The sequence below is a fragment of the Stenella coeruleoalba genome, assembly GCF_951394435.1.
Source record: "Stenella coeruleoalba genome assembly, contig: scaffold_49, whole genome shotgun sequence".
In the NCBI taxonomy this organism is placed as follows: Eukaryota; Metazoa; Chordata; class Mammalia; order Artiodactyla; family Delphinidae; genus Stenella; species Stenella coeruleoalba.
Genome location: NW_027646118.1, coordinates 124,096 through 139,310, shown reverse-complemented (window position 1 = coordinate 139,310; position 15,215 = coordinate 124,096). Strand labels below are relative to the sequence as shown.

At 43.9% G+C, this 15,215-nt stretch overlaps 1 long non-coding RNA gene across 22 annotated transcripts in view; it reads right to left on the bottom strand.

Annotated features, from left to right (window-relative positions):
- The window catches only part of LOC307181315, a 2,020,778-nt gene that overhangs the window by 1,888,933 nt on the left and 116,630 nt on the right, over positions 1-15,215 (bottom strand). For 21 of the 22 annotated variants that reach the window (XR_013826416.1, XR_013826417.1, XR_013826418.1 and 18 more), the window contains exon 3: positions 5,419-5,500. This is a non-coding gene — a long non-coding RNA (uncharacterized lncRNA). Of the gene's footprint in view, positions 1-5,418; positions 5,501-7,019; positions 7,081-15,215 lie in introns of those variants that run through there. The other variant, XR_013826437.1, reaches the window with a different exon arrangement.

Sequence of the window (15,215 nt, the reverse complement as noted above, 5' to 3'; positions counted from 1 at the left end):
GGCCAGCTCACAAGAAAGCGAGTTGAAGAAAGGAGCTCAGGGGCACTGTAATTCACAAACCTGCAGAGTTATAAATGACAGCTATCGTCCAAAAATAGACTGAAGTAAGGCTGCCAAGAGGACTTGAAAGTGGGGCAGAATTGCAGGAAACCGATTTCAGGAGGTAGACTGGAATTGCATTGAAAGCATAGGAAAAGAGGCAGAACGTCCACAATGATGCACTTGGCCAAAAAGGGCGTATGCGTTTTTTCCTGAATATATTCAGGAAAAAACGCATACGCCCTTTTTGGCCAACCAAGCAAGCTTGCAAACGAAATCTGCACTACAATGAAGTCTCACTTCCCCCCGGTCAAAAGGGCCATCTGAAAAAAGTGTAAAATCCAGAAAGGCAGGACAGGCCATGGAGAACTGGGAGCCTTGTTATGCTGAAGGGCGGGATGTAAATTGCCAACAACCACTCGGGAGAAGTGTATGGTGTTTCCTGAAACATCTAAAAAACAAAGCAACAGAACCTACGGCACTTCCACTTATGGTCCTATAGCTTAGGGAAATTAAAATCAAGAAGACACAGCCACCCCAAAGTTTGGGACGCCTCCGTTTACAAGAACCTCGTTTACCGTACAAGTTCAATATCACAGAAAGTGAAAAATGGATAAAGAACTTGTGGTACTTACGTACAATGCAGTATCACTCAGCAATGAAATCTATGTCATCAGGTCCGTAGCAGCATAATGAGTGGATTCAGGTACGATGATTCTAACTGAAATAAGTCACACAGAAAAAGAAACATCATAAGATATCACTAATACACGGAATGTATACTTGGCTACACAGGAACTGCATTCCAAAACAGAACAGGGTCTCAAATTTAGAAAACCAACTTATGCTTGCTTAAGGGGAAAGGTGAGTTGGGGTGCTGCATAAAACCAGAGATTGAAATGAGCACAGATAAAGTTCCTTAAGCCAAATATGGAATAGACAAGAGCTACTCCTTGCTCAATGAAATGGACTCAACACCGCATATTAAACGCCTAAGAATGTACCTGACTAGTAAGTATCTTAAAACCTATGAATTGCTATGTCTCCAAAAGAGAATCAAGCGTGTGTACAGGGGCATGAACGCAGCAGTGATAGGATTGGAGAGGTTCGGTGAGCAAATGAAGACCCTTTGAAGTCATATTGCATGGTACCCATTACACGGGTCTCAACTCTCCAGGTTTAAGGTATTCTTCCTTCAGCTAAAACATGCATGTGGAACCCAGAGTATGATCAACCATGTGAACGGGAGACGTGTTCAAATATGTCTCAGTTTTCGTACCCTGGTACTCGGGTGCAACATTCCAGACGCTTTACTAACACTCTCCCCACTTGGAGAGTCAGTCCCTTTAACCTCCTGTTTGGCCCAGTTGGCAATTTCTGCGGAAGATGAACAGGAATAGCGAGAACCAATGAGAGGCTAGCTGGAGGTGTCTGAACGGGCAAATTTAACTCTCATTTCCCACCAGGAAGAGGAATTAACCAAAGGCTCAGAATGCCGGGCCAGAACCAGATTAGGGCCTGAAGCCATCCTGCGGTGTTGCGGCCAGGTCACAAGAAAGCGAGTTGAAGAAAGGAGCTCAGGGGCACTGTAATTCACAAACCTGCAGAGTTATAAATGACAGCTATCGTCCAAAAATAGACTGAAGTAAGGCTGCCAAGAGGACTTGAAAGCGGGGCAGAATTGCAGGAAACTGATTTCAGGAGGTAGACTGGAATTGCATTGAAAGCATAGGAAAAGAGGCAGAACGTCCACAATGATGCACTTGGCCAAAAAGGGCGTATGCGTTTTTTCCTGAATATATTCAGGAAAAAACGCATACGCCCTTTTTGGCCAACCAAGCAAGCTTGCAAAGGAAATCTGCACTACAATGAAGTCTCACTTCCCCCCGGTCAAAAGGGCCATCTGAAAAAAGTGTAAAATCCAGAAAGGCAGGACAGGCCATGGAGAACTGGGAGCCTTGTTATGCTGATGGGCGGGATGTAAATTGCCAACAGACACTCCGGAGAAGTGTATGGTCTTTCCTGAAACATCTAAAAAACAAAGCAACAGAGCCTAGGGCACTGCCACTTATGGTCCTATAGCTTAGGGAAATTAAAATCAAGAAGACACAGCCACCCGAAAGTTTGGGACGCCTCCGTTTACAAGAACCTCATTTACCATACAAGTTCAATATCACAGAAAGTGAAAAATGGATAAAAAAGATGTGGTATTTACTTACAAAGCAATATCACTCAGCAATGAAATCTGTGTCATCAGGCCCTTAGCAGCACAATGAGTGGATTCAGGTATGATGATTCTAACTGAAATAAGTCACACAGAAAAAGAAACATCATAAGATATCAGTAATACACGGAATGTAAACTTGGCTACACAGGAACTGAATTACAGAACAGAACAGGGTCTCAAATTTAGAAAACCAACTTATGCTTGCTTAAGGGTAAAGGTGAGTTGGGGTGCTGCATAAAACCAGAGATTGAAATGAGCACAGATAAAGTTCCTTAAGCCAAATATGGAATAGACAAGAGCTACTCCTTGCTCAACGAAATGGACTCAACACCGCATATTAAACGCCTAAGAATGTACCTGACTAGTAAGTATCTTAAAACCTATAGATTGCTATGTCTCCGAAAGAGAATCAAGCATGTGTACAGGGGCATAAACGCAGCAGTGATAGGATTGGAGAGGTTCGGTGAGCAAATGAAGACCCTTTGAAGTCATATTGCATGGTACCCATTCCACGGGTTTCAACTACCCAGGTTTTAGGTATTCTTCCTTCAGCTAAAACATGCATGTGGAACCCAGAGTATGATCAACCATGTGATCGGGAGACGTGTTCAAATATGTCTCAGTTTTCGTACCCTGGTACTCGGGTGCAACATTCCAGACGCTTTACTAACACTCTCCCCACTTGGAGAGTCAGCGCCTTTAACTTCCTGTTTGGCCCAGTTTGCAATTTCTGCGGAAGATGAACAGGAATAGCGAGAACCAATGAGAGGCTAGCTGCAGGTGTCTGGACGGGCAAATTTAACTCTCATTTCCCACCAGGAAGAGGAATTAAACAAAGGCTCAGCATGCCTGGCCGGAACCAGATTAGGGCCTGAAGCCATCCTGCGGTGTTGCGGCCAGGTCACAAGAAAGCGAGTTGAAGAAAGGAGCTCAGGGGCACTGTAATTCACTAACCTGCAGAGTTATAAATGACAGCTATCGTCCAAAAATAGACTGAAGTAAGGCTGCCAAGAGGACTTGAAAGTGGGGCAGAATTGCAGGAAACCGATTTCAGGAGGTAGACTGGAATTGCATTGAAAGCATAGGAAAAGAGGCAGAACGTCCACAATGATGCACTTGGCCAAAAAGGGCGTATGCGTTTTTTCCTGAATATATTCAGGAAAAAACGCATACGCCCTTTTTGGCCAACCAAGCAAGCTTGCAAACGAAATCTGCACTACAATGAAGTCTCACTTCCCCCCGGTCAAAAGGGCCATCTGAAAAAAGTGTAAAATCCAGAAAGGCAGGACAGGCCATGGAGAACTGGGAGCCTTGTTATGCTGAAGGGCGGGATGTAAATTGCCAACAACCACTCGGGAGAAGTGTATGGTGTTTCCTGAAACATCTAAAAAACAAAGCAACAGAACCTAGGGCACTTCCACTTATGGTCCTATAGCTTAGGGAAATTAAAATCAAAAAGTCACAGCCACCCCAAAGTTTGGGACGCCTCCGTTTACAAGAACCTCGTTTACCTTACAAGTTCAATATCACAGAAAGTGAAAAATGGATAAAGAACTTGTGGTACTTACGTACAATGCAGTATCACTCAGCAATGAAATCTATGTCATCAGGTCCGTAGCAGCATAATGAGTGGATTCAGGTACGATGATTCTAACTGAAATAAGTCACACAGAAAAAGAAACATCATAAGATATCACTAATACACGGAATGTATACTTGGCTACACAGGAACTGCATTCCAAAACAGAACAGGGTCTCAAATTTAGAAAACCAACTTATGCTTGCTTAAGGGGAAAGGTGAGTTGGGGTGCTGCATAAAACCAGAGATTGAAATGAGCACAGATAAAGTTCCTTAAGCCAAATATGGAATAGACAAGAGCTACTCCTTGCTCAACGAAATGGACTCAACACCGCATATTAAACGCCTAAGAATGTACCTGACTAGTAAGTATCTTAAAACCTATGGATTGCTATGTCTCCAAAAGAGAATCAAGCGTGTGTACAGGGGCATGAACGCAGCAGTGATAGGATTGGAGAGGTTCGGTGAGCAAATGAAGACCCTTTGAAGTCATATTGCATGGTACCCATTACACGGGTCTCAACTCTCCAGGTTTAAGGTATTCTTCCTTCAGCTAAAACATGCATGTGGAACCCAGAGTATGATCAACCATGTGAACGGGAGACGTGTTCAAATATGTCTCAGTTTTCGTACCCTGGTACTCGGGTGCAACATTCCAGACGCTTTACTAACACTCTCCCCACTTGGAGAGTCAGTCCCTTTAACCTCCTGTTTGGCCCAGTTGGCAATTTCTGCGGAAGATGAACAGGAATAGCGAGAACCAATGAGAGGCTAGCTGGAGGTGTCTGAACGGGCAAATTTAACTCTCATTTCCCACCAGGAAGAGGAATTAACCAAAGGCTCAGAATGCCGGGCCAGAACCAGATTAGGGCCTGAAGCCATCCTGCGGTGTTGCGGCCAGGTCACAAGAAAGCGAGTTGAAGAAAGGAGCTCAGGGGCACTGTAATTCACAAACCTGCAGAGTTATAAATGACAGCTATCGTCCAAAAATAGACTGAAGTAAGGCTGCCAAGAGGACTTGAAAGCGGGGCAGAATTGCAGGAAACCGATTTCAGGAGGTAGACTGGAATTGCATTGAAAGCATAGGAAAAGAGGCAGAACGTCCACAATGATGCACTTGGCCAAAAAGGGCGTATGCGTTTTTTCCTGAATATATTCAGGAAAAAACGCATACGCCCTTTTTGGCCAACCAAGCAAGCTTGCAAAGGAAACCTGCACTACAATGAAGTCTCACTTCCCCCCGGTCAAAAGGGCCATCTGAAAAAAGTGTAAAATCCAGAAAGGCAGGACAGGCCATGGAGAACTGGGAGCCTTGTTATGCTGATGGGCTGGATGTAAATTGCCAACAGACACTTGGGAGAAGTGTATGGTGTTTCCTGAAACATCTAAAAAACAAAGCAACAGAGCCTAGGGCACTTCCACTTATGGTCCTATAGCTTAGGGAAATTAAAATCAAAAAGACACAGCCACCCCAAAGTTTGGAACGGCTCTGTTTACAAGTACCTCGTTTACAGTACAAGTTCAACATCGCAGAAAGTGAAAAATGGATAAAGAAGTTGTGGTATTCACTTACAATGCAGTATCACTCAGCAATGAAATCTGTGTCATCAGGCCCGTAGCAGCACAATGAGTGGATTCAGGTATGATGATTCTAACTGAAATAAGTCACACAGAAAAAGAAACATCATAAGATATCAGTAATACACGGAATAGAAACTTGGCTACACAGGAACTGAATTACAGAACAGAACAGGGTCTCAAATTTAGAAAACCAACTTATGCTTGCTTAAGGGTAAAGGTGAGTTGGGGTGCTGCATAAAACCAGAGATTGAAATGAGCACAGATAAAGGTCCTTAAGCCAAATATGGAATAGACAAGAGCTACTCCTTGCTCAACGAAATGGACTCAACACCGCATATTAAACGCCTAAGAATGTACCTGACTAGTAAGTATCTTAAAACCTAGGGATTGCTATGTCTCCGAAAGAGAATCAAGCATGCGTACAGGGGCATAAACGCAGCAGTGATAGGATTGGAGATGTTCGGTGAGCAAATGAAGACCCTTTGAAGTCATATTGCATGGTACCCATGACACGGGTCTCAACTCTCCAGGTTTAAGGTATTCTTCCTTCAGCTAAACCATGCATGTGGAACCCAGAGTATGATCAACCATGTGAACGGGAGACGTGTTCAAATATGTCTCAGTTTTCCTCCCCTGGTACTCGGGTGCAACATTCCAGACGCTTTACTAACACTCTCCCGACTTGGAGAGTCAGTCCCTTTAACCTCCTGTTTGGCCGAGTTTGCAATTTCTGCGGAAGATGAACAGGAATAGCGAGAACCAATGAGAGGCTAGCTGGAGGTGTCTGGACGGGCAAATTTAACTCTCATTTCCCACCAGGAAGAGGAATTAACCAAAGGCTCAGAATGCCGGGCCGGAACCAGATTAGGGCCTGAAGCCATCCTGCGGTGTTGCGGCCAGGTCACAAGAAAGCGAGTTGAAGAAAGGAGCTCAGGGGCACTGTAATTCACAAACCTGCAGAGTTATAAATGACAGCTATCGTCCAAAAATAGACTGAAGTAAGGCTGCCAAGAGGACTTGAAAGCGGGGCAGAATTGCAGGAAACCGATTTCAGGAGGTAGACTGGAATTGCATTGAAAGCATAGGAAAAGAGGCAGAACGTCCACAATGATGCACTTGGCCAAAAAGGGCGTATGCGTTTTTTCCTGAATATATTCAGGAAAAAACGCATACGCCCTTTTTGGCCAACCAAGCAAGCTTGCAAAGGAAATCTGCACTACAATGAAGTCTCACTTCCCCCCAGTCAAAAGGGCCATCTGAAAAAAGTGTAAAATCCAGAAAGGCAGGACAGGCCATGGAGAACTGGGAGCCTTGTTATGCTGATGGGTGGGATGTAAATTGCCAACAGACACTTGGGAGAAGTGTATGGTGTTTCCTGAAACATCTAAAAAACAAAGCAACAGAGCCTAGGGCACTTCCACTTATGGTCCTATAGCTTAGGGAAATTAAAATCAAAAAGACACAGCCACCCCAAAGTTTGGAACGGCTCTGTTTACAAGAACCTCGTTTACAGTACAAGTTCAACATCGCAGAAAGTGAAAAATGGATAAAGAAGTTGTGGTATTCACTTACAATGCAGTATCACTCAGCAATGAAATCTATGTCATCAGGCCCGTAGCAGCACAATGAGTGGATTCAGGTATGATGATTCTAACTGAAATAAGTCACACAGAAAAAGAAACATCATAAGATATCAGTAATACACGGAATGGAAACTTGGCTACACAGGAACTGAATTACAGAACAGAACAGGTTCTCAAATTTAGAAAACCAACTTATGCTTGCTTAAGGGGAAAGGTGAGTTGGGGTGCTGCATAAAACCAGAGATTGAAATGAGCACAGATAAAGTTCCTTAAGCCAAATATGGAATAGACAAGAGCTACTCCTTGCTCAACGAAATGGACTCAACACCCCATATTAAACGCCTAAGAATGTACCTGACTAGTAAGTATCTTAAAACCTATGGATTGCTATGTCTCCGAAAGAGAATCAAGCATGTGTACAGGGGCATAAACGCAGCAGTGATAGGATTGGAGAGGTTCGGTGAGCAAATGAAGACCCTTTGAAGTCATATTGCATGGTACCCATTCCACGGGTTTCACCTACCCAGGTTTAAGGTATTCTTCCTTCAGCTAAAACATGCATGTGGAACCTAGAGTATGATCAACCATGTGATCGGGAGACGTGTTCAAATATGTCTCAGTTTTCGTACCCTGGTACTCGGGTGCAACATTCCAGACGCTTTACTAACACTCTCCCCACTTGGAGAGTCAGTCCCTTTAACCTCCTGTTTGGCCCAGTTTGCAATTTCTGCGGAAGATGAACAGGAATAGCGAGAACCAATGAGAGACTAGCTGGAGGTGTCTGAACGGGCAAATTTAACTCTCATTTCCCACCAGGAAGAGGAATTAACCAAAGGCTCAGCGTGCCATGCCGGAACCAGATTAGGGCCTGAAGACATCCTGCGGTGTTGCGGCCAGGTCACAAGAAAGCGAGTTGAAGAAAGGAGCTCAGCGGCACTGTAATTCACAAACCTGCCGAGTTATAAATGACAGCTATCGTCCAAAAATAGACTGAAGTAAGGCTGCCAAGAGGACTTGAAAGCGGGGCAGAATTGCAGGAAACCGATTTCAGGAGGTAGATTGGAATTGCATTGAAAGCTTAAGAAAAGAGGCAGAACGTCCACAATGATGCACTTGGCCAAAAAGGGCGTATGCGTTTTTTCCTGAATATATTCAGGAAAAAACGCATACGCCCTTTTTGGCCAACCAAGCAAACTTGCAAAGGAAATCTGCACTACAATGAAGTCTCACTTCCCCCTGGTCAAAAGGGCCATCTGAAAAAAGTGTAAAATCCAGAAAGGCAGGACAGGCCATGGAGAACTGGGAGCCTTGTTATGCTGATGCGCGGGATGTAAATTGCCAACAGACACTCAGGAGAAGTGTATGGTGTTTCCTGAAACATCTGAAAAACAAAGCAACAGAGCCTAGGGCACTGCCACTTATGGTCCCATAGCTTAGGGAAATTAAAATCAAGAAGACACAGCCACCCCAAAGTTTGGGACGCCTCCGTTTACAAGAACCTCGTTTACCGTACAAGTTCAATATCACAGAAAGTGAAAAATGGATAAAAAAGATGTGGTATTTACTTACAAAGCAATATCACTCAGCAATGAAATCTGTGTCATCAGGCCCTTAGCAGCACAATGAGTGGATTCAGGTATGATGATTCTAACTGAAATAAGTCACACAGAAAAAGAAACATCATAAGATATCAGTAATACACGGAATGTAAACTTGGTTACACAGGAACTGAATTACAGAACAGAACAGGGTCTCAAATTTAGAAAACCAACTTATGCTTGCTTAAGGGGAAAGGTGAGTTGGGGTGCTGCATAAAACCAGAGATTGAAATGAGCACAGATAAAGTTCCTTAAGCCAAATATGGAATAGACAAGAGCTACTCCTTGCTCGAAGAAATGGACTCAACACCGCATATTAAACGCCTAAGAATGTACCTGACTAGTAAGTATCTTAAAACCTAGGGATTGCTATGTCTCCGAAAGAGAATCAAGCATGTGTACAGGGGCATAAACGCAGCAGTGATAGGATTAGAGAGGTTCGGTGAGCAAATGAAGACCCTTTGAAGTCATATTGCATGGTACCCATTCCACGGGTTTCAACTACCCAGGTTTTAGGTACTCTTCCTTCAGCTAAAACATGCATGTGGAACCCAGAGTATGATCAACCATGAGATCGGGAGACGTGTTCAAATATGTCTCAGTTTTCCTCCCCTGGTACTCGGGTGCAACATTCCAGACGCTTTACTAACACTGTCCCCACTTGGAGAGTCAGTCCCTTTAACCTCCTGTTTGGCCCAGTTTGCAATTTCTGCGGAAGATGAACAGGAATAGCGAGAACCAATGAGAGACTAGCTGGAGGTGTCTGGACGGGCAAATTTAACTCTCATTTCCCACCAGGAAGAGGAAATAACCAAAGGCTCAGCGTGCCTTACCGGAATCAGATTAGGGCCTGAAGCCATCCTGCGGTGTTGCGGCCAGGTCACAAGAAAGCGAGTTGAAGAAAGGAGCTCAGGGGCACTGTAATTCACAAACCTGCAGAGTTATAAATGACAGCTATCGTCCAAAAATAGACTGAAGTAAGGCTGCCAAGAGGACTTGAAAGCGGGGCAGAATTGCAGGAAACCGATTTCAGGAGGTAGACTGGAATTGCATTGAAAGCATAGGAAAAGAGGCAGAACGTCCACAATGATGCACTTGGCCAAAAAGGGCGTATGCGTTTTTTCCTGAATATATTCAGGAAAAAACGCATAAGCCCTTTTTGGCCAACCAAGCAAGCTTGCAAAGGAAATCTGCACTACAATGAAGTCTCACTTCCCCCCGGTCAAAAGGGCCATCTGAAAAAAGTGTAAAATCCAGAAAGGCAGGACAGGCCATGGAGAACTGGGAGCCTTGTTATGCTGATGGGCGGGATGTAAATTGCCAACAACCACTCGGGAGAAGTGTATGGTGTTTCCTGAAACATCTAAAAAACAAAGCAACAGAACCTAGGGCACTTCCACTTATGGTCCTATAGCTTAGGGAAATTAAAATCAAAAAGACACAGCCACCCCAAAGTTTGGAACGGCTCTGTTTACAAGAACCTCGTTTACAGTACAAGTTCAACATCGCAGAAAGTGAAAAATGGATAAAGAAGTTGTGGTATTTACTTACAAAGCAATATCACTCAGCAATGAAATCTGTGTCATCAGGCCCTTAGCAGCACAATGAGTGGATTCAGGTATGATGATTCTAACTGAAATAAGTCACACAGAAAAAGAAACATCATAAGATATCAGTAATACACGGAATGGAAACTTGGCTACACAGGAACTGAATTACAGAACAGAACAGGGTCTCAAATTTAGAAAACCAACTTATGCTTGCTTAAGGGGAAAGGTGAGTTGGGGTGCTGCATAAAACCAGAGATTGAAATGAGCACAGATAAAGTTCCTTAAGCCAAATATGGAATAGACAAGAGCTACTCCTTGCTCAACGAAATGGACTCAAAACCCCATATTAAACGCCTAAGAATGTACCTGACTAGTAAGTATCTTAAAACCTATGGATTGCTATGTCTCCGAAAGAGAATCAAGCATGTGTACAGGGGCATAAACGCAGCAGTGATAGGATTGGAGAGGTTCGGTGAGCAAATGAAGACCCTTTGAAGTCATATTGCATGGTACCCATTCCACGGGTTTCAACTACCCAGGTTTAAGGTATTCTTCCTTCAGCTAAAACATGCATGTGGAACCTAGATTATGATCAACCATGTGATGGGGAGACGTGTTCAAATATGTCTCAGTTTTCGTACCCTGGTACTCGGGTGCAACATTCCAGACGCTTTACTAACACTCTCCCCACTTGGAGAGTCAGTCCCTTTAACCTCCTGTTTGGCCCAGTTTGCAATTTCTGCGGAAGATGAACAGGAATAGCGAGAACCAATGAGAGGCTAGCTGAGGTGTCTGGACGGGCAAATTTAACTCTCATTTCCCACCAGGAAGAGGAATTAACCAAAGGCTCAGCGTTCCGTGCCGGATCCAGATTAGGGCCTGAAGCCATCCTGCGGTGTTGCGGCCAGGTCACAAGAAAGCGAGTTGAAGAAAGGAGCTCAGGGGCACTGTAATTCACAAACCTGCAGAGTTATAAATGACAGCTATCGTCCAAAAATAGACTGAAGTAAGGCTGCCAAGAGGACTTGAAAACGGGGCAGAATTGCAGGAAACCGATTTCAGGAGGTAGACTGGAATTGCATTGAAAGCATAGGAAAAGAGGCAGAACGTCCACAATGATGCACTTGGCCAAAAAGGGCGTATGCGTTTTTTCCTGAATATATTCAGGAAAAAACGCATACGCCCTTTTTGGCCAACCAAGCAAGCTTGCAAAGGAAATCTGCACTACAATGAAGTCTCACTTCCCCCTGGTCAAAAGGGCCATCTGAAAAAAGTGTAAAATCCAGAAAGGCAGGACAGGCCATGGAGAACTGGGAGCCTTGTTATGCTGATGGGCGGGATGTAAATTGCCAACAACCACTCGGGAGAAGTGTATGGTGTTTCCTGAAACATCTAAAAAACAAAGCAACATAGCCTAGGGCACTTCCACTTATGGTCCTATAGCTTAGGGAATTTAAAATCAAAAAGACACAGCCACCCCAAAGTTTGGAACGGCTCTGTTTACAAGAACCTCGTTTACAGTACAAGTTCAACATCGCAGAAAGTGAAAAATGGATAAAGAAGTTGTGGTATTTACTTACAAAGCAATATCACTCAGCAATGAAATCTGTGTCATCAGGCCCTTAGCAGCACAATGAGTGGATTCAGGTATGATGATTCTAACTGAAATAAGTCACACAGAAAAAGAAACATCATAAGATATCAGTAATACACGGAATGGAAACTTGGCTACACAAGAACTGAATTACAGAACAGAACAGGGTCTCAAATTTAGAAAACCAACTTATGCTTGCTTAAGGGGAAAGGTGAGTTGGGGTGCTGCATAAAACCAGAGATTGAAATGAGCACAGATAAAGTTCCTTAAGCCAAATATGGAATAGACAAGAGCTACTCCTTGCTCAACGAAATGGACTCAACACCGCATATTAAACGCCTAAGAATTTACCTGACTAGTAAGTATCTTAAAATCTATGGATTGCTATGTCTCCGAAAGAGAATCAAGCATGTGTACAGGGGCATAAACGCAGCAGTGATAGGATTGGAGAGGTTCGTGAGCAAATGAAGACCCTTTGAAGTCATATTGCATGGTACCCATTCCACGGGTTTCAACTACCCAGGTTTTAGGTATTCTTCCTTCAGCTAAAACATGCATGTGGAACCCAAGTATGATCAACCATGTGAATGGGAGACGTGTTCAAATATGTCTCAGTTTTCTTCCCCTGGTACTCGGGTGCAACATTCCAGACGCTTTACTAACACTCTCCCGACTCGGAGAGTCAGTCCCTTTAACCTCCTGTTTGGCCCAGTTTGCAATTTCTGCGGAAGATGAACAGGAATAGCGAGAACCAATGAGAGGCTAGCTGGAGGTGTCTGGACGGGCAAATTCAACTCTCATTTCCCACCAGGAAGAGGAATTAACCAAAGGCTCAGCATGCCGGGCCGGAACCAGATTAGGGCCTGAAGCCATCCTGCGGTGTTGCGGCCAGGTCACAAGAAAGCGAGTTGAAGAAAGGAGCTCAGGGGCACTGTAATTCACAAACCTGCAGAGTTATAAATGACAGCTATCGTCCAAAAATAGACTGAAGTAAGGCTGCCAAGAGGACTTGAAAGCGGGGCAGAATTGCAGGAAACCGATTTCAGGAGGTAGACTGGAATTGCATTGAAAGCATAGGAAAAGAGGCAGAACGTCCACAATGATGCACTTGGCCAAAAAGGGCGTATGCGTTTTTTCCTGAATATATTCAGGAAAAAACGCATACGCCCTTTTTGGCCAACCAAGCAAGCTTGCAAAGGAAATCTGCACTACAATGAAGTCTCACTTCCCCCCGGTCAAAAGGGCCATCTGAAAAAAGTGTAAAATCCAGAAAGGCAGGACAGGCCATGGAGAACTGGGAGCCTTGTTATGCTGATGGGCGGGATGTAATTTGCCAACAACCACTCGGGAGAAGTGTATGGTGTTTCCTGAAACATCTAAAAAACAAAGCAACAGAACCTAGGGCACTTCCACTTATGGTCCTATAGCTTAGGGAAATTAAAATGAAAAAGACACAGCCACCCCAAAGTTTGGAACGGCTCTGTTTACAAGAACCTCGTTTACAGTACAAGTTCAACATCGCAGAAAGTGAAAAATGGATAAAGAAGTTGTGGTATTTACTTACAAAGCAATATCACTCAGCAATGAAATCTGTGTCATCAGGCGCTTAGCAGCACAATGAGTGGATTCAGGTATGATGATTCTAACTGAAATAAGTCACACAGAAAAAGAAACATCATAAGATATCACTAATACACGGAATGTAAACTTGGCTACACAGGAACTGCATTCCAAAACAGAACAGGGTCTCAAATTTAGAAAACCAACTTATGCTTGCTTAAGGGGAAAGGTGAGTTGGGGTGCTGCATAAAACCAGAGATTGAAATGAGCACAGATAAAGTTCCTTAAGCCAAATATGGAATAGACAAGAGCTACTCCTTGCTCAACGAAATGGACTCAAAACCCCATATTAAACGCCTAAGAATGTACCTGACTAGTAAGTATCTTAAAACCTATGGATTGCTATGTCTCCAAAAGAGAATCAAGCGTGTGTACAGGGGCATAAACGCAGCAGTGATAGGATTGGAGAGGTTCGGTGAGCAAATGAAGACCCTTTGAAGTCATATTGCATGGTACCCATTACACGGGTCTCAACTCTCCAGGTTTAATGTATTCTTCCTTCAGCTAAAACATGCATGTGGAACCCAGAGTATGATCAACCATGTGAACGGGAGACGTGTTCAAATATGTCTCAGTTTTCCTCCCCTGGTACTCGGGTGCAACATTCCAGACGCTTTACTAACACTCTCCCGACTTGGAGAGTCAGTCCCTTTAACCTCCTGTTTGGCCCAGTTTGCAATTTCTGCGGAAGATGAACAGGAATAGCGAGAACCAATGAGAGGCTAGCTGGAGGTGTCTGGACGGGCAAATTTAACTCTCATTTCCCACCAGGAAGAGGAAATAACCAAAGGCTCAGTGTGCCGTGCCGGAACCAGATTAGGGCCTGAAGCCATCCTGCGGTGTTGCGGCCAGCTCACAAGAAAACGAGTTGAAGAAAGGAGCTCAGGGGCACTGTAATTCACAAACCTGCAGAGTTATAAATGACAGCTATCGTCCAAAAATAGACTGAAGTAAGGCTGCCAAGAGGACTTGAAAGCGGGGCAGAATTGCAGGAAACCGATTTCAGGAGGTAGACTGGAATTGCATTGAAAGCATAGGAAAAGAGGCCGAACGTCCACAATGATGCACTTGGCCAAAAAGGGCGTATGCGTTTTTTCCTGAATATATTCAGGAAAAAACGCATACGCCCTTTTTGGCCAACCAAGCAAGCTTGCAAAGGAAATCTGCACTACAATGAAGTCTCACTTCCCCCCGGTCAAAAGGGCCATCTGAAAAAAGTGTAAAATCCAGAAAGGCAGGACAGGCCATGGAGAACTGGGAGCCTTGTTATGCTGATGGGCGGGATGTAAATTGCCAACAACCACTCGGGAGAAGTGTATGGTGTTTCCTGAAACATCTAAAATACAAAGCAACAGAACCTAGGGCACTTCCACTTATGGTCCTATAGCTTAGGGAAATTAAAATCAAAAAGACACAGCCACCCCAAAGTTTGGAACGGCTCTGTTTACAAGAACCTCGTTTACAGTACAAGTTCAACATCGCAGAAAGTGAAAAATGGATAAAGAAGTTGTGGTATTTACTTACAAAGCAATATCACTCAGCAATGAAATCTGTGTCATCAGGCCCTTAGCAGCACAATGAGTGGATTCAGGTATGATGATTCTAACTGAAATAAGTCACACAGAAAAAGAAACATCATAAGATATCAGTAATACACGGAATGTAAACTTGGCTACACAGGAACTGAATTACAGAACAGAACAGGGTCTCAAATTTAGAAAACCAACTTATGCTTGCTTAAGGGTAAAGGTGAGTTGGGGTGTTGCATAAAACCAGAGATTGAAATGAGCACAGATAAAGTTCCTTAAGCCAAATATGGAATAGACAAGAGCTACTCCTTGCTC